This window comes from Lissotriton vulgaris, chromosome 1_1 (genome assembly GCF_964263255.1).
Source record: "Lissotriton vulgaris chromosome 1_1, aLisVul1.2, whole genome shotgun sequence".
Lineage (NCBI taxonomy): Eukaryota > Metazoa > Chordata > Amphibia > Caudata > Salamandridae > Lissotriton > Lissotriton vulgaris.
In genome coordinates this window covers 1590575138-1590594818 of record NC_141685.1, presented here as the reverse complement: position 1 = coordinate 1590594818, position 19681 = coordinate 1590575138, and the positions used below count along the sequence as shown (strand labels likewise).

General features: G+C 42.9%; 1 protein-coding gene across 1 annotated transcript in view; it reads right to left on the bottom strand.

Moving 5' to 3' along the window:
- LOC147750852 (protein NEDD1-like) overlaps window positions 1–19236 on the bottom strand; it is a 590100-nt gene extending 570864 nt beyond the window's left edge. Inside the window, exon 1 of the mRNA XM_086937113.1 lies at window positions 19102–19236. The gene's annotated coding sequence lies outside the window, so the exon portion shown is untranslated. The remainder of the gene's footprint in view (window positions 1–19101) is intronic.
- Window positions 19237–19681: the final 445 nt, after the last annotated feature.

Below are 19681 nucleotides of genomic sequence, written 5' to 3'. Positions count from 1 at the left end.
TGCTTTATGTTTAGAAGAAATTAATAGAACACTTTTGTATGGTAGTGTGGCAGACATAGAAAAGGTTTGTGGTGTGTAGTTTTGTTTCCTTGGTCTTGAGCAGGATTCTAAGGGGAAATGAAGAGTTGTTAAGAGGAGGAGTTGCAGAACAGGACACATATATTACAGTTGATCGTTTTAAAGAAGAGATTACAAAATGTAGTACAGTGTTGTCTAAAACACCAGAGTATGTTTGTATATGTTGTTGATGCACCTACTAGAAGTTTTAAACACAGACTGTTGACTTATATTTTAAAAGTGAAAAAGTAAATAATGATAGCTAGTAAAAGTTGCCTGTGTATTTATTTGTAGAAGGACAGTTGGACTTGTCAATACGACAAGTAATATGTAAGTAGTGTTACAATAAATAAGATATTAAAATGAACAACACATAGATATTAGATACCCATTTCGTAAGATAATAAAACGCCTGCTAATGTATAAAAACAATGAAGAGCACCCCCGTCATCCCACATAAGTCCAAAAAAGTCTCCAGCCAGGAAAAGAAGATTCAAGAAGGTGGAGTGGGTGTCTACTTTGTATTCATTTTACTGAAAAGTATGTTATCCAATGGTATTCCTTACTTTCCGGTGGTCATGTGATGTTCGCAACTCCTCTTGTGCATTGCACTAGTTTTGCAGCAGTTTTTAATTCCCCATAAGTTTGGGTAACAATTGGTAGTTTGATGGCTGTTTGGTATTTATGTTCTATTCATGAGTTCAGATGTAGAGGTATTTTTTAAACAGTTGTTTTTTTATAAATGTGTTGTTAAATAAAGTTAAACCAATATGTTACTAAACTTTGCGTAAAATATGTCTATATATCTGTTTTACACTTTGTCATTTGTATATGTGACTACTGATGTCAATGCGACCTCTGGTGTTGCTGTGAAGAAGGAAAATGCATTTTTGATTTAGTTATTTCATATAATGAATACAAAGGGAAACATTACATTATTATTTTACTAACTAGCTACAGTGAAACCTTGTGTAAAATATGTCTATAAATGTGTTTTACACTTTGTTAAAAACAACCAGTATTAGCAGTGTGTACATGGCAATTGCACTCATAGAATCATACAGGCACTACCTGTGCGATCATCAAGGTCGTCCTTTCTCCACCACTATGCAAACACACCTCCTGGCATAGTACTAGTTGGGGGATGATGCCACTCCCTTTCCATGATAGTCAACTGTAGGCTCTGTAGCTATAAAGCAAAGTCATTTAATCATTTATTGTGTCGTTGCCCAGCACTGCTGCATGCCAGTCGCACCCTCTTAAAACCACTTTTTTTAGCCCACAGAATACGAACCTCCAACAAGGCCTTGAATTTTGTCTTCACTATGATGGAGCCATGCAATCTGGTGAAATTTGGCAAATATGTCAGTCTACTACAAGAACTCATTAAGGAATTTAATAAGACTGGCTATGCGCAGTCTGGAAAGACAAATCCCATTTCAGCTAAGCCACTGACAGCAAGCAATGACCACTCTATGTATTATGTAATACCTACATGTTTCATATTAATGGTTGCCACTAATGCTCCTGTTTTACCTATTGTCTTTTAATGTCTATTATTACTGAATATTTTAGCACATGACCTGTCAAATAGTGTTTGTGTGTATTTTAGCAACCACATTTCTTTGTAAGACTTATGACAGCTGCTAGGTTTTAAGGCTCTCTATGGAACATGCACTTTCCGGTTATCTGAGCTACTATGGAGCATTGTACAGGCTTGTTCCTAGCTCTAAAAGCAACACTTATAACATTTCTGTTAGAACCGGCTGTCTCTAGTTGGCAGAGGTATGCACTTCTGACAAATAGGGACACACCTTTTCTAGTCAGGGCAAGGGGACCACACACTTAGATAACCCCTGCTCACCCCCTTGGTAGCTTGGCAGAGCAGACAGGCTTATCTCAGAGGCTGTTGGTGAAGCATTTATGACCACATACAGTAATAAAGTGAATACACTACAAATGGACACGACACAGTAGTATAATAAAAATAAGGATTTTTATATAAGGCTTAGCACAAGACCAAATAACGACAAAAATATACCACAGTCTTAATAAATACTCTTGGAAGGAAAAATAATAGTTCAAGTGTAGTTTCTTCTTAGCACAAAGTCTTTAGTATCAAAAGCAACTCTTCTTCTTTAAAACACAGTTCTTGGCAACAATGTAACCCACACTGGAGTCACACGACGTCGAGGCAAAGTTAATCCAAAGGTTCGGCGTCGACCGCGAGGAGCGCTACGTCGAGCCCGGAGTCGCACTGACCCCCACAACACAGTACCTTTGAAAAGCGAAGCACACGATGATCAGCGGCGTCGAGATGTCCGGCGTCGCGTCTTCGGCGCCGATCCGGCCTCGGAGTCTGGGCGACCTGCAGCGGCGTCGATCGATGTCGGGCAGGAGCAGCGCTCACGAGGCGAAGCAGGATACGGCGTCGTCGTCGATGTCGAAGTTGCAAGAGTGAGCAGCGCTCACGGCGTCGAGAGGGCTCGAAGTCGATGCGATCAGCAGCGGTGCAGACACGGGGTCACTTGGAGCTGGAGCCGAACTCGCTACTCCCTGGCGTTGCTGCTGGCGTCGATCGGGCCCGGCGGCCGGCGTCGAGGAAGCGGGACACTGGAGCCGTTACTCACGATGTCGAGCTGGATTCGGCAGCGTCTGTCGGCGTCGAGATTGCTGGTTTCTTTCAGAGGTGCTGGATTCACAAGTTCCAGCAACAAGCATTTTTAGCAAATGATGAAGTCCTTTAGCCCTGTGACTTCAACAGGAGACTGGCACTCTTCCAGTCCTTGGAGATTTTCTTAGCAAAGTGTGAGAGTACACACACAGTTCCTCTCTCCTGGTTCCTTGGCAAAAATAAAGAAGCACATGCAGGATTCCCCCCAGCCAACAGCACACTGGCAGAAGGGGTAGGCAAGTCCTTGGATCAGCAGGCTTCTTGTCCTTGGTTTCAGGGTTCCTTGTCAGAAGTGATCTAAAGTCTTGGTTCAGGCGTCCTTCTCTTATACCCCTTTTTGGCTTTGATCCCTTTGTCCATGCAGGGGGATTTCCCAACATCCTGCGTTTGTTGTGGGTGTAGCCAGGCAGAGGCACCTGGCCTATTCACTGTGCAGGGCAGAGTCCTCAGCCGCTCAGTAGGAGGTGGAGCCAGTATTGTCACTGGCAGGAGCAGAGCTATCAGCCTCCCGGTAGGAGGTGGGGCCAGGATCGTCCCTGGCAGGCACAGAGCCATCAGTCGCCTGGCAGGAGGTGGAGCCAGCATTGTATCAGGCAGGGCAGGCTATCAGAAGCTACTCTCCCCCTACTCTCAATGCAAATGTCCCACTCATCCCACACTGACTCATCAGATCTCTGGAGCCACCCAGCTCCTGTCACACACACACCAAACCAGCAGAAACCAGAAATAGTTAGACAAGAAAATAGCCACTTTCTAAAAGTGCTATTTTCAAACCCAGAGTCCAAAAACCATCCACACAAACGGATGTGTGATTAAACCCCGAGTTCAGGGATACCAAACTCGACATTGCACCATGCTCCCCGAGCCAGCTAGAATTATAACATTAATAACCCAGGCATCCCATTCTAACTAATGGAGAGCAGGTTACCTTACAATAGTGAAAAACAAATATGGCTGTAATTCACTATTAGGACATGCCAACCTTGTCAGGCTTGTCCTACCTTATGCTTACAATGCACCCTGCCCTCAGGCCTACCATAGGGGTGACTAACATGAAGTTAAGGGAAGGTTTGGGGACTGGAAAGTAGGTGTATTTGCGCAGTCAGCGTGACAGTACCAGACTGCACGTAGGTCTAGCAATGGCAGACCTGTAGACAAACTTTTACTAGGCCGCTCCTGTGGGTGGCACAACATGTGCTGCAGGCCCACGAGCAGCATTTGTATTTACAAGCCCTGGCACTCCTGGTGCACTAGACTAGGGACTGACAGTAAACCAAATAAGCCAAACATGGAATTCAATCAATACAGTAATTTAACATAGGGAGCACTTGCACTGTGGCACTGATCAGCAGTGGCACAGTGCCCAAAGCAGTATACCAGCAAAAACATCGTAAACAGTGGAGGCAAACAGAAAAAAATGGAGGAGAGACTCAAGCCAATGATGTCAGGTCTAACAATCTCCTTTAATGACTTATTAGGCAATTTTACTCTTTTTTGAGCATGTTTGTTATAACAGTTTTTATCTATAGATCTTTCTTGCTAATCTGAACTTGACATTTGAACATATATTGCAATGATTTTAACTAATTACACAATAAACGGAAATGTATATATATATATATATATATATATATATATATATATATATATATATATATATATTTCTTTAAGTGGAGGTGCAGTCAATCTAATATGATGGAGTGCATTTAACATCTAATGTCACATCATTTACTGCTTTTTCTCTCAGCACTTGTACTATGATTTTGCACCTAAATGTGATGCCACTGCACTGCTGACTTTGCAAAAGGATGCATTTTTCATCTGTGTTTGTGGACCTAAATGTTACTTTTTCTCACAGATATATTTTGGCAGCTTAATGTGTTCTAATGACGCTGTACCCAGGTTGGTTTTCAACCCAAATGTGTTTTCCCACCGAACATGTTCCACACTCTTGCTGGTGTTGCACCAATGGTATGTCTGGACATAAATGTGATATCATAATTATCCTTACTTTGTACTAAGGATGATTTTATGATTTTGAAATGCTAAATGTCACCTAATGTGGCATATTTACCATCAAATGTTTGCATATATTTATGTTGTGAATGTATCTAGGACCCCAATTAAAACATTCCTGATTTATGCCCTAATGTGATTATATCAAATCATATCCTTATAAAGGCATAAGAATCATATCCATATTAAGTCATAGCCAATGCAGTCCAAATACAGCAAGGCTACTCCCATAGACTCCTAGAAAGCCCAACGCGTTCTTAAACAAACCAAGCCCGCAGCAGCCCGGGAATTCCCCCTGCTTCAGTATTGCTTTGTCCTAGAATTCCTGGAGTCCTGAAAGAACTGAGAGTTCTTAGTGACGTCTTATGTCCAACCTTACGTCAAACTCGGCACCTTCCAGGTATAAATATACCAACATCTGCCTTAAGCAACACACGGTGGTTTGGAGCAGATCGGCTATCTACTTGCCCGACGCCCTGCTGATGCGAGTGCCAAAGGAAGCCGACCCTCCCTGTTGACGCACTGAGAGAGACGCTGTCTTTTTCTCCTGCAGAGAAATCCAGCTCCAGTGTTTCCCTGACACCCTCGCGGGTTGCTGGGAGATCGAGTCCTGAGAGAGAGATACAAGACCTCCTTCATTCTATACCTAAGGTATAGAATGAAGGGCTGATTAGACGCTTAGAGAATTCTTGATTCAGATTCTTGGCAAAAACTGTAACTCATCTACTCCTTCCCAAGTACTAGATTTAATTTAGGTACACCGGGGTAGGCGTATCTTAGAAACACCAGTTGAGTACGTTTAGTCATTATTTTATCATTGTATGTATTTTATCCATTTTAAGTATCTTATGGCTTAGAAACCATATAAATGCTTTTACAGTATTATTTCATAATACTCATTTTACTGTACGCACTTTACTTCATGACAAGTATTGCAATTGTGGCAATTCATTTCTCTTGCATGAGAAAGAAGACTGCTCAATAAATAACCCTTTTATTGAAAGCGCCCGTCTATCTATTTCTCTGCACTTCTGGTGAAACGAAGCATGCACGATTGACTGAGTGAAATAGCTATCTATTGTTTCAGCGATTCTGGAGATATTCCTTATTTCAGGGGGAACAAAGTTGTCATGTTATATGGTTGTCAGAAGCGAATCCCTTCTTGTGTATTCGAGAAAGTTTCTAGTGACCTCTGGGCTAGCTGGCACACACAATTAAGTTGAACATATTCAATAGAGACCTAGTCGACCTAAGTCCGACGTCTAAACTATTGTTTATGTTATTCCAATGCGCAGAGCCTATTGGGAATATAGGAACTACACTACATGGCGCTCAACGTTTGGTAAGGCGATAATTTAACGCTAGATACTAGAGTAACTCAGTCGTGCTTTTTCACACAGACCCCTTTTCCCGTAAAAACTCCAATAGACGTCTGGAGTGGGTAAAAGGTTAATATCCGCCAAAACTAAGTAGGAAGAGATTCCTATGTATTAGTTTTTGGTTTAGTCAACGTTGAAGGATACAGTGTTCCAAAATATTGTGCACCAAATCTTTGTTTCCTTGAAACTTGATCTGCAAACTTTCTATCAGTAAAATGGCGGAAAGTGACGAAGAAAGGGAGAGAGCTAGACTAGCTACTCAACTTTTGGAGGAAGACACAAGTCTCCAAGAAAATCAACCGGATGCAATAATCATCCCGGTAAATATAAGGAAAACCTTAACTATAAAACTTATAGAAAATGGAGTATCAAAAAGAGGTGGTAGAGTCATATTTGTTGTCGAGGCACATGAATATCGGCAGACAGAGGTATTCTGTTCATGGATAACTTTTCCAGCAGCAAATGCTGTGACACGCGAGTTCCACTACTACAAACTAGAGGAATCTCTAGAGGAATACTCCCCTTTCGAGGAAGTTGAAATTCCACTAACTTACCAGGAGCATGAGCTCTGGTTTAATGGCGCCCTAAAACATCAAAATCACATTACCAGGCTCGGTCCACTAGGTAGACCAGGAGCCACATGGCCGGTTCTAGCCAGCTATACACCACATCCTGACATTGAAAAAATGTCAAGCGCAGAACTTTTAGTTCAGCTAAAACAACTAATTAAAATACATAGACAATTGGTAAAGTCATGCTGACTTTAACAGTCCAACCAGCAATATAAATTCCACAGCACACCCCTCACCAGAGGAACACAAATAAAATTACACCACAGACTATTCAATCAGTCATTGGCAAGTTACCCACAAAACGGGAACATATTCCGTTCTGGTTAGCTCAAAAAATTACTCAGATAGAGGCAGTATTTCCTGATACTACACCTCACGAAAAACACAGAATTCTGAAAATCTGCCTACCAATTTGGATTGCACCACATGTGGAGGACTGTGACACATGGGGAACAGTCTTTGCTTCAATCTACACAAAAACACATGGTGTTCCGTCTATGGCGGTTATACCAGACGTACTAAGACAGATTCAAAATGAATATGGTCCAGAACCTGCTTTAAATCTAGGTATGAAATTACTGAAAGACTTTAAGCAAGTCTCGGCTATACTACTAGCCAACATAAAAGGAGAAACAGCATCTGTGGCAATCCGCCAAAAATTTAAAGAAAAAGATATAGCAGACCAACCTTTTGAACTTGCCAGAATAATTGAAAAATCCTATGAAGAATTAGGTAGAGATAGTTTGGGTGGGAAACCACTAAAACCACAACTAACTGAAAATCATGAAAAGACTTTCATTAAAAATAATTTAATTACTCCAAAAAAGAAGTGGGAGGTTAATAAGCAGACCACTCCCAGAGAAAAACATTTTCAGACCAGAGGAAGGTCTCCCCAACGAAGAGATAGATCTCCAGAAAGGGGGGGCAAGTCTCCACAACGGGAGCCAGCTGAAAAAAATATAACCTTAGAAATAGGGACAATTTGAGAAAACCTGACGGATATCAAGATATTAATACACGTCTCTCTCGATCTTTTCAGACTTCCTCACAGAAATCGGAAAGAAGAGGACGGTCAGAACATAAAGAAGAGCGCGTCAAGTCCAAAGACAAAGAACCTGCTCATCAAAGTAAAAAATTACTATTTCCCAAAAAGAAGGTAGCCAGTATTAAAGTAAAACATGCCGAGGGTCATGAGGACACAACTCAAGAACGGAGAGTGGGCCCAAACACTGCTAGACAGCGCAGCAGAAGTGACCATAGCTCGCAAGATCCTGATGAATCTTCTGGAGACAGTGGACACGAATGAATACATTCAGGTGGAAACTGCAGACACCAGAGTTAGCGTGCCCCATAAACTATATGAAATAACATTACGTATAGAGGGGGACAAAACTAGGAAAATAAAAGGTCTCTTTTGGGAGAATCTATCTAAAGGCTATGATATCCTTCTAGCAGAGAAAGATTGGCCACCAGAGTTTGTTAGGGAATGCCCACATGGCGAAGAAATGATTATGCCTGCCTTCTCAAATCACATTCCAATTCATAAAAAATACACATATGCAAGAAAATGGGCAGTGGCCCAAGCCCCTGCATTATATAAAAATCATGTAGGATGGGATGAGGATTCTCCTCACCATAAAATCCAGATAAAAAAAATCAACCTACTGCACAGAGGCAGTATCCTGTTGTGCAAGAAGCTAAAAAACAAGTCAGAGAGATCTTAGATCAACTTGAATATCAGGGGGTGATTGAAACATGCACCTCACAAATGAACAATCCTTTGTTTCCTGTCTCCAAACCAGACAATTCATATCGTCTAGTATTGGACTACAGACACCTAAACTCTTGTTGCAAAACATTTGCAGTACAAAACTCACATAGTGCAGCACTAATGAATAATATCGTGCGCAAAAAATATAAAATGACATTAGATATTTCAAATGGTTTTTTCTGTCAAAACATTGCACCAGAAAGCAGGTATTTAACCACTTTCTCAAGCATGGGGGCCCAAAAACAATTTTGTCGTCTCCCACAGGGATTCAAGAATAGCCCAGGATTATTTTCAGCCAGGGTAACAGAGTTACTACAAATATATGATGATGAGGCATTATCTTATGTCGATGACATCTATCTTACAGACAATGACCTGGAGACACGCTTGAAAAGAGTGAACACCAACATACTAGGGTTCGCATCTGAAGGGTACAAATTTAACTTTAAAAAGTCACGAATTGCCCACCAGACTGTCCTATTTTTAGGATATGAATTATCAAGTGAAGGCAAAAGCCTAGCAGACACAACTTCTTAGAGAAGTGTGCAGTACTTCAAGCTCCAAAAATGCTGAAAAACTTACAATCAATTCTAGGTTTCCTGAACTTCGGAAGAACTTACATTCTAAATTATGCAGAGAGGGTTGAACCGCTCTACGAATTAATAAAACCTGATTTCAAACCAATTAATTTGACTCAAAAACACACAGAAATTTTAAGATCATTACAACCAGACATGTTAACTAAAACAAAACTGCAAACACGCGCAAACGAACGCAACCTTGTAATCAAAGTCATCCCAGGAAGATGCGGATTTACATACCTAACCTCTAATGAGGGAGAAACGGTACCAATAGCTTATAAATCACACTTGTACACACAAGCTGAAATGAAATTCAGTTCTACTGAATGACACCATTCAACAAACAACCTGTCTTGGCCTAGCCAAGATAAAAGATTTAAACAACCCGTCGATACCAAAGCCTATGCCCGATAGAAATAACACTACAGATGAGGGGTTAGACGTGGCCTATATTTTAAAACAAAACAGAACTAATCCTGGTTGGAGAAAATGGTTGATCTGGCCCACATACACTAATAACTGTCAAGATAGATTCCTGAACAAAATACAGGGGTTCAAACAGAACAGGCCAGACCCAAGATATTCCCAGAGACAACATCCAGGGATAATAATAACAATATACAGTGTAGGAAAACTATGCCTCGAATGGCTACAGAAATCCACACTACCCGAAATTAAGCAACACTTGACTTTACTTAAAGAAGGTACTGACTTGCGAGATTTCTTACTGGGACCTCGCAAACAGCGTCAAAAACGTTTCATATACGCCGATATATACGCCGCTTACAACGAAGCTTGGAAAGTAACACAAATTGAAACTGCTGGAAAAAATACGAGAAATTGATCGTATTAATTTGGAAAAATCACTGTCTGTAGTGGACAATGGGTTAATGACTGTCCTCCAGAATGTATTCACTGGACAGCATTGCATCATCTGCTATTGATATAATAGAACAGGATATGCTAATGTTACAACATGGCCAGTCCCAATTACGTTCTATTGTACAGTTAGGCTGGACGTTACAAAATCTGAGTTCAGGCTACGTGCCATGGCGTCTAATCAACACAACGTCATTATTTTCTATCTTTAACCTTACTGATAAACAAATCTCTTTGGCACAAAGAGGGGCAGACTATACGGTGCTGAGCATTGAAAAACTAGAAAGATTGCCATTGACAGTCTCCGAAAAACCTGTAATTGAATGGATAATACATGGCACCATTACAATTCCGATAATGACTTTTCAGTTTCAATACTGCCAAAAGTATATACCAGCAGGCCTGTATGAAAGGTTGGGTAAAGGGTACATCAAGTCAACCTGGAATTTGCCTTATACACATAGATGTTGGAGTGGGTGCAAGAAAGAGGTATTTCTTAGTGGTAATAACTGTAAAAATTCACTGAGCGGTACACTTCTGTGTCAAGGAATTAACTTGCATGGAGGCTGCGAAGGTTCATCAAATAACCTTTCATGTCACCTGCACGGCACCCCTGCTACACAGATAGAGCCTTTTTTCAGGCAGCTTTCCAACTGCAGCTATGTTATAAGTGACCACAGCTGTTGTGGCATGGTGCCAGGAACCGCCTATCTCGTGAGCGTTACTTCCAGGGTCACTTGCTGTATGCAAGTATTGTATCCAAACAGCAAACCAGACATGAAGGCGGCAATATGGCCTTCTTTGAATATCTCGATTTTGGAAAAGGGGGTGGTGATGGACAGAGTTTCTGAATGATGCAGAATACTCCTACCCAGTGAAGAGATCAGGGCTTAATCCATCACCGTTTTTTAGCTCACTGCACCATTCCAGCTCAGAACCTGGCTACATGCAAATTAGTCTGTCCCTGTCCCAGTGCATCATGGGAACAGGGCAAACCAAACTACCAAGCCAATTCTTATACTGGGAAGGAAACAAGCTTCTGGGGACCGGTTTCTGGCATTACAGCCGTCGTCGGCCCGGCTTGCTTGAATCCTGATGGTGCAATGAGCAAGGGACTCACGTCTGAGTATACCCTCCCACACTTAGTGTGGACAAAATCGATTTTGGAAAAGGGGGTGGTGATGGACAGAGTTTCTGAATGATGCAGAATACTCCTACCCAGTCAAGAGATCAGGGCTTAATCCATCACCGTTTTTTAGCTCACTGCACCATCCCAGCTCAGAACCTGGCTACATGCAAATTAGTCTGTCCCTGTCCCAGTGCATCATGGGAACAGGGCAAACCAAACTACCAAGCCAATTCTTATACTGGGAAGGAAATAAGCTTCCGGGGACCGGTTTCTGGCATTACAGCCGTCGTCGGCCCAGCTTGCTTGAATCCTGATGGTGCAATGAGCAAGGGACTCACGTCTGAGTATACCCTCCCACACTTAGGGGGTCATTAGGATCGCGGACGGACTTGAGTCCGTCCGCGACCCCAGAGCATGAGGGAACGTCCGCATGGGCTGCGGCGTTCCCTCTGTGCAGATTAGGATGTGACCGCCAGGGTGGCGGTCACATCCTCTATTTTTAACATTGCTGCGGGTGGAGCTTCAAGCTGCACCCGCAGCAATGTTAAAAATGCATGCACAGCATTTGCGTGCACAAAGCGGCAGGCACCGCGCGGTGCCTGCTGCATTGTGCACGCAAATGCAGGGGGGTACCATAGGTACCCCCCATGTGCACCCCCCACCCCCCACTACACCTAGGGGGCCCGCAAAGGGCCCCTGCAGTGCAGTTACACATGCTTTTCCACGGCGGAAAAGCCGCCGCGGAAAAGCATGTTTCCATGCACATCCTAATCTGGCTGAAGGTGTCTAAGAGACACCTTCACCATTTTAGTGCTTTTCCGCCGCGGTTGTAAGCCAGCCGCGGCGGAAAAGCTGCGGACCTAAACCATGACCCACCAGCCATCCTAATGTGGCGGTGGGTCCTGGTGGGTCCGCAGAGGATTTTCCGCATCCTCCGGGCCGGCGGTGGCTTCCGCCGGCCCGGAGGATGCGGAAAATCCTCCATCCTAATGACCCCCTTAGTGTGGACAAAATCGATTTGAATATCTCTTCTATTCGAATTGATACTTTAAGCAAATTGAAGTCTATTCTTTTACAACTGTGCCTTTAACCTCGTCTAGAGAAACGTATGATCTGCAAGTTGCAAGGACAGCAGCAGAGATGCATGCATTATTATCAACAAATTGCCCCGTGCATTTCGTAGAAATGTTAAGTCAGATCTTAAACATGCCAGATACCAGTGGCATCGCACATGTATTTAAGACAATTTTATCGGGACTGTTAGCACCCTTTGAAGCAGTCCTGAGCACCTTCCCGAATTTCGTGCACTCTGTGTTCGGCGGCCTGCCTATCATCTTGGGACACGTAGCAGGAATCTTATTTTTGTTCCTTCTGCTCCGATATGGCAAGTCAAATCACAGACAAAACTCAGGCTACAATGGAAGACACGATCCTAGCAATGCAATACCGAGAGTGGATTACTAAAGTCCTCGGCTTGGCTCGGCTAAGAGATCTGAATACTACCTGGTTTCTTTCATTCAGACCAATCTGGCAAGATTCCATCTTACCTGTTCTACGATGCCTGCTTTGCGGAGATGAATGCGTGTTAGACGTCTGTCTCACACTCCCATCAGCAGTACCTATGGATGTCGATACTTTGCTTGGTTCGGTAACAGCTCATGCAACGTGTTGTCCCCAGCGGCTACCCATTCTGATGACGGCATTCGTTGAGACCTCACCATTACAATTAGGTGGAGGTGAGGTACGAGATGAGATGCGGCACACAGGTACAACCTTCCGTGACCATTGCTGATCTAGACACCGATGATGGCAATGCTTCGCACATATGCACTATTTCTACTTTTTCGGACCTGGCCCAACTTTCACCTACTGTTGTAAACGAATTTTTTACCAGCCTATCTGAGTTAATGTTCTCTCCTAACAACGAGAATAACGTTTGAAAAAGCGAGCACACAGCGTTCCCTGAACTCTGAATTCGGCCTTCAGTTTTGATAAACAGAACTGCTAAAAAACATTGGAACTATTTTTCTTCCCGAAAGCGAAATTATTTTTCTCCAGCTCCCAAAATATTTACTTTTTTTTGGCACATGATACTCTGCTTAAAGTAGAACTATTCTTAGAGAACAAGATTTCTATTTTTAAAAATATCTAGAGACAATATTTTGACTTAGCCTCTAGCACATGTACAGTCTTGTATAAATATGTGATGAAATAGTCTCGACCTTCTCTTCTGTATTAAGAGCCATTTAATAAAATGTAAATTTTGTGATTCATTCAGTCAACATTCTAAATGTACAAAATATGCATCATCTGAATGACACCACTGCTTACTAAAAACGTACAGTATTATACTAATTTTTTCGTGTATATACCATTTCAAATGCTTACTATGTATTTTGGGGTGGGCTGGAAAACACATGCATCGTTATATGTTTAGTATTGCTTACTATTTAGTAATGATGGACATTATACGTGGAGTGGGTGTTGTGAATGTATCTAGGGCGCCTAATTAAAACATTCCCGATTTATGCCCTTATGTGGTTATATCAAATCATATCCTTATAAAGGCATTAGAATCATATCCATATTAAGTCATAGCCAATGCAGTCCAAATACGGCAAGGCTACTCCCATAGACTCCTAGAAAGCACAACGCGTTCTTAAACAAACCAAGCCTCCAGCAGCCTGGGAATTCCCCTTGCTTCAGTATTGCTTTGTCCTAGAACTCCTGGAGTCCTGAAAGAACTGAGAGTTCTTAGTGACGTCTTATGTCCAACCTTACGTCAAACTCGGCACCTTCCAGGTATAAATATACCAACATCTGCCTTAAGCAACACGGTGGTTTGGAGCAGATCGGCTATCTACTTGCCCGACGCCCTGCTGATACAAGTGCCGAAGGAAGCCGACCCTCCCTGTTGACGCACTGAGAGAGACGCTGTCTTTTTCTCCTGCCGAGAAATCCAGCTCCAGTGTTTCCCTGACAACCTCGCGGGTTGCTGGGAGATCGAGTCCTGAGAGAGAGAGAGATACAAGACCTCCTTCATTCTATACCCAAGGTACGGAGCTGATTAGACCCTTAGAGAATTCTTGATTCAGAGGATAGGCGTATCTTAGAAACACCAGTTGAGTACGTTTAGTCATTATTTTATCATTGTATGTATTTTATCCATTTTAAGTATCTTATGGCTTAGAAACCATATAAATGCTTTTACAGTATTATTTCATAATACTCATTTTACTGTACGCACTTTACTTCATGACAAGTATTGCAATTGTGGCAATTAATTTCTCTTGCATGAGAAAGAAGACTGCTCAATAAATAACCCTTTTATTGAAAACGCCCGTCTATCTATTTCTCTGCACTTCTGGTGAAACGAAGCATGCACGATTGACTGAGTGAAATAGCTATCTATTGTTTCCGCGATTCTGGAGATATTCCTTATTTCAGGGGGAACAAAGTTGTCATGTTATATGGTTGTCAGAAGCGAATCCCTTCTTGTGTATTCGAGAAAGTTTCTAGTGACCTCTGAGCTAGCTGGCACACACAAGTAAGTCTAACATATTCAATAGAGACCTAGTCGACCTAAGTCCGACGTCTAAACTATCGTTTATTCCAATGCGCAGAGCCTATCCGGAATATAGGAACTACACTACACTTAGTGATACATCATAGCTACGTACTGTGCTGTACCATTTTGAATTTTCTGCTCAAGATCAGTACCTTGGACAATTTTCATTTGATCTTGTAATTGCCACCAAATGTAAACCAATGACAAACTCCTATCATGCAGGGAATGACTGACCATCTAAACTCCTCTTTGTAAACTAATTTTGAGGGAAAACCACACATCCCTCCCCGAATTATTTCTAACAGACCCAAACTCCTTACAACCTTGCACTTGTTGCACCCAAATTATTTGCTGTACCTTGACCTGATTTTTTTTATAAGGAAATGCTACAGATATACCTCTAACCAACTGAAATTGGTCAGACCATTTATTCTTTCCTATTAAAATCTTAAACTTAACACACACTCATCATGCTAACACGGAGACAGAAATCTAGAAACCTCACACACAAACAGTTCACTGGAATTTGTGCACCCCTGCTTGCATCAGCTCATTAAAGCTAGATCTTTTGGCTTTGCCATGGATTGTTCATTTTCCTTACTGTGCAATTTGAAAGGAAAGAGTTCTATGTGGAACATTGTAGCTCCCATCTCAGAAGAGGCAGTCCAGTATCAAATGCAAGGCCATGCCCCTCCGAACTGTATACAAGCAACTCAACACCAGTTTTCTCTGTCCTTCAAATGCGTGGCTTGCACACAGAGATGGTCACAACCAGCACATGAACCCTTAGAACTATCGTATTAGCCTACAGAATGCACAATACTATCCTTCTGTATTTGAAACTAGAAAAAATATTTTATTTGTTTCATTTATGTTTAATTTTCTCTAAGTGCAGTGGACATTTGGAATTACATTTTATGCAGAGCGCTATGAGGCAGTCTACACGCCGGTCATCTGTTTAAGGGAGAGAGAGTAGATAACTGTCACCAGCACACCTTGTATCCACTCCTGTACTTTCATTTAACAAATTATTGCATTCTGGGAATTGCAAGATCTGGGACCTGCTGCATGACCATACCCCAAACCTACTGTTCCTCACAGAAACCTGTCTGAACCCCATAGCAGCACTAGATATCACCAAATCCATCTCCCCAGGATCCACAATTGCCAGGCAAGAGAGACTTCACAAACCCAGAGGTGTAATTACCACAGTCCACAAGAGCACCGTCAGCTGCACCACCTCTGCGAACACACAATCTACTAACATGAAACATGTCCCACACTTCAGGACATCTCCTTGACCTTATTTTCACCTCCTTTGACAACGTCAGAGTCGAAGAACCTACTCTGGTCACCTGGACAAACATTCCCTCATCAAGTTCATTATACCTGTCCCTTCCCAAAAAACATAAACCACTGCCAAAATAGCCAGCGATAACTGGAACAACATCTTGGGCAAAAAACTGAAACACTGCCCACAACATTCACCCACGCAAACACAGCAACAGCCTTCACAAAGTCATCATAAACTTCAATAAGTTGATCTCCTCCTATGCAGACACCCTGGACCCCCGTAAGCACAACAATACAATGCAATCCAGACTGCAAGCCAACTGGTACATGGAAGAACTCAGGCTAATGAAGCGCCAATGGAAACAACTAGAAAGAAGATGGAGAAAGAGCAAGAAAAACAATGATAGGAGCCCAATCAAGTCTCATTGAGACCCTACCATCAACAGAGCTGAACCAAGGAAATCTTGACCATCGTCAAAGATTCCAACTCACTAGCCACCACCTCTAACTCCACCACGCCCTCACAAGACCTCTCCATTCACCTCTCCTTATTGTTCAGCAACAGCGTCACTACCACTTAAAGCAATTTCAACCTGTCTCTGGACCCAACAGAGTTCACCAATCAACTTCCAATCTCATCCAAAGACCCAACACTTACCTCTTGGCCCGCCATCACCGGGGACAAAACTACCTCAACATGAAGTCCATCCACTCAGGAGCCCTGTTCCACCCTTGCCCCGCCACACCTACTACAGAGGAAGTCTACCGATCAGTGCCATGCTGACACCCATCATGTATACCTCCATCCCCTCAGCTACCTTCTCATATGTTTGGAAACGAGCCATGGCCACGTTTTGTTGAAGACACCCGCTGCAGACCCCTCTAAGCTCAATAAATACAAATTGATCTCCGTGCTGCCAAGGAATTAGTGAAAATAATAGACATGCACCTCACCAAATTCCTCAATTACCACCAACTCCTCAGCACTTCTCAGTCCAGATACAGACGAGACCACAACAGTGAAACTGCCCTCATCACTGCCACAAATGACATCTGCATTATCTTTGATGGAGGAGACACAGCGTCCCTCACACTCCTGGACCTCTCAACAGTGTTTGACACGATCTTCTACTCCATCTACATCCACCACATGCACAACATCATCAGAACCCAAGGGTCTGAGCTCAGCTGGATCTGCTCCTTCCTGACTGGCAGGACCCAGTCAATCATCCCGACACCCTTTACATCGGATGCCTGTGACCCGCAAAGATCCTCCCTCAGCACAATCCTCTTCAGTGCTTATATGATCCTGCTGGCCGGCATCATCCCCTCCAACATTATCAATGAAATATCCTACACCAATCACACACAACTTATCTTCTCCCACATGGGCAAGACACCCACTACCAAAAACAAGTCCACAATATGTATGGCTGAAATTGCACTGTATGAAGTCCAGCTGTCTGAAGCTGAATAGCGACAAGACTGGTGTTGTGATCTTCGGTAAATGCTCGGCTCAGTAGGACTCAGCCTGGTGGGTGACAGAGCTAAAACCTACACCCATCCACGCCTCCCAAGACAAGAACCTTTGTGATTGTCATGGACTGCAAACTCAATAGGACCACGAAGTCAATGCCATAACTGCTTCACACTTTCACTCTGAACATGCTAAGGAAGATTTTCAAGTGGTTTCCCTAGCAACACCGGAAAAGCCATCACCCAAACCCTCATTACTAGCGAGCTGGAAAATGGGAACTCCCTTTCCTCTGGGATCAACAAGCAACTCATCAGAAGGCCACAGTTCACCCAGAACATGGCGCCCAGAATCACTCTCAACCTCCCATGCCACGCACACATCTCATTTCACCCCAAGGAGTTACATTGGCTACCCATAAATAAATGAACGCCCTTTAAGTGCATCTGCTTCCACAAACCCTCCAGACACCTCCACTCGGATGACTTTCTGCTGACACACATCTCATACAAATGGAAAACCAGATCTGGTGGTCAAGCTTCCTCCTACAGTGCTCCTGCTTCACATCAGAGCCTTCTCCTCACTTCTTAAGTTCCGAAGGAAACCAGACCTTGCTCTTCGAACAGTGCTATGCCCACTGTAGGTGCGGCTGTTCAGCGCCAGGATTCCACCCAGGGTGATAGCATGCTTTACAAATTAACATACATAGATTTGGTTTAGTTAAACACAAAAGCCAAGGCCTGAAAAAGCTGTTCCCCTATATAATGTATGTCACAGAGGCATAGTTTTTCTGCATGGCATACTTTAGTGGTACCAGACTGCACTACAGACTAACGGCCCTCTCTAAGACAGATTTAAATAAGCATTGAAGAGGAAAGAAAATGCAATGGGTTTACTCACTTTAAAGTGGCTATACATAAATCAGGACAACTGTAGTGCTTTAAATGGACCAGGACTGTCCGGTACCGAGTACCTGTACTTCTTTAATTTCAAAGGGCGAGTACCTGCTCTTATCTGCACTGCTGGAATACATTTAATGGGAGGGTACCGCCACTGCGTAGGAGCTAGCAGGTTCTCTAAATATTAAGGGCCAGGTGTATCAAAGGGTTTTACCCATTCGGTGTTTATGGGAAAATTTGTTGTTACATATGAGCCTAAGTACCTGCACTCCTTTATTTCCATTTAAAGCACTGGGCAACTGTCCTGGGAGTTGTTTCAGTTCAGCAAATCTGTAAACTTACATTTATCCAAATCTTTTGAAGGAAGGATTCTCGAACAACAGCTTTAAAAACAAACCTCACAGATGCCCTCACTCGAGAGCAGGAAGTTATTGTTCGCCTGGTCCCTCTTCACGGATAGTTTTCCTTGACGAACTGTACGATAGGTCGGAAAACAGAACGCTAGAAGTCTTTTACCGCTTCAATAGTCTGTCTCGAAATGCTCCAACAGTAAATGTTGCTATTACTTCCCGTATTCTCTGGAAACGCGGCTCATTTTGAAAAACAATACTGCGTATCACTTCGTTCAATTTGAAGGCGGTAATTTTCAAAAACACAGACATTTAAGTAACAATACTGTCTGCAAAGAGAAGGTGGGAGGTGTCGATGCAAAACAGTCAAATGTAGGCGTCAATAGAACCAGGCTAGTTCGAAAGGGTGGAGCCGACATAACGAGATTTGCATTTTGAGGATTGATATTTTAAGGTCACCTGCACACCCCGATGTCGTTTTTGCTCTTCCACACACTTAAGCGGCATCTACTGCAGCCGTGTACTTGCGTTCCTACATCTGACCTCTGACCTGAACGCATGAGCGCTACACTGTACTAGGGCCATACACGAGTGATTATCCAGTCCAGGTTTTTTTTACTTTGTATTATGGGATTTGTAGTCCTTATTACACAATGGCACCCATGTGATTACAAGGTCAGAACGCAAAACGAAAACCTGGCATTCGCGAGTTAATTAGGCAGGTTCCTGGAAAACTTGAACGATCCGGAGGAAAGTAGGTCTGTTGAACAAAATGAAAGTCACGGGTCTCCTCTCCGGACCACAGCCTACTTTGCCTTCAGAAACATACATGCCTACATTTTGCCAGTCAGTATCTGTGTTGTGCGACTGCAATTAACTCTTAACATCATGGAGATGTTTTGCAGCCAAAACAGCCGCAGCGACTCCCTCTAAACGCTCAAATAAATAAATAAACTTCCGAACACTTATCTCTCCTCGTTAATTGCTCTATGCACCGTCCACCAGACTAAGTTCGAGCATGCGCAGATAGACTGACAGC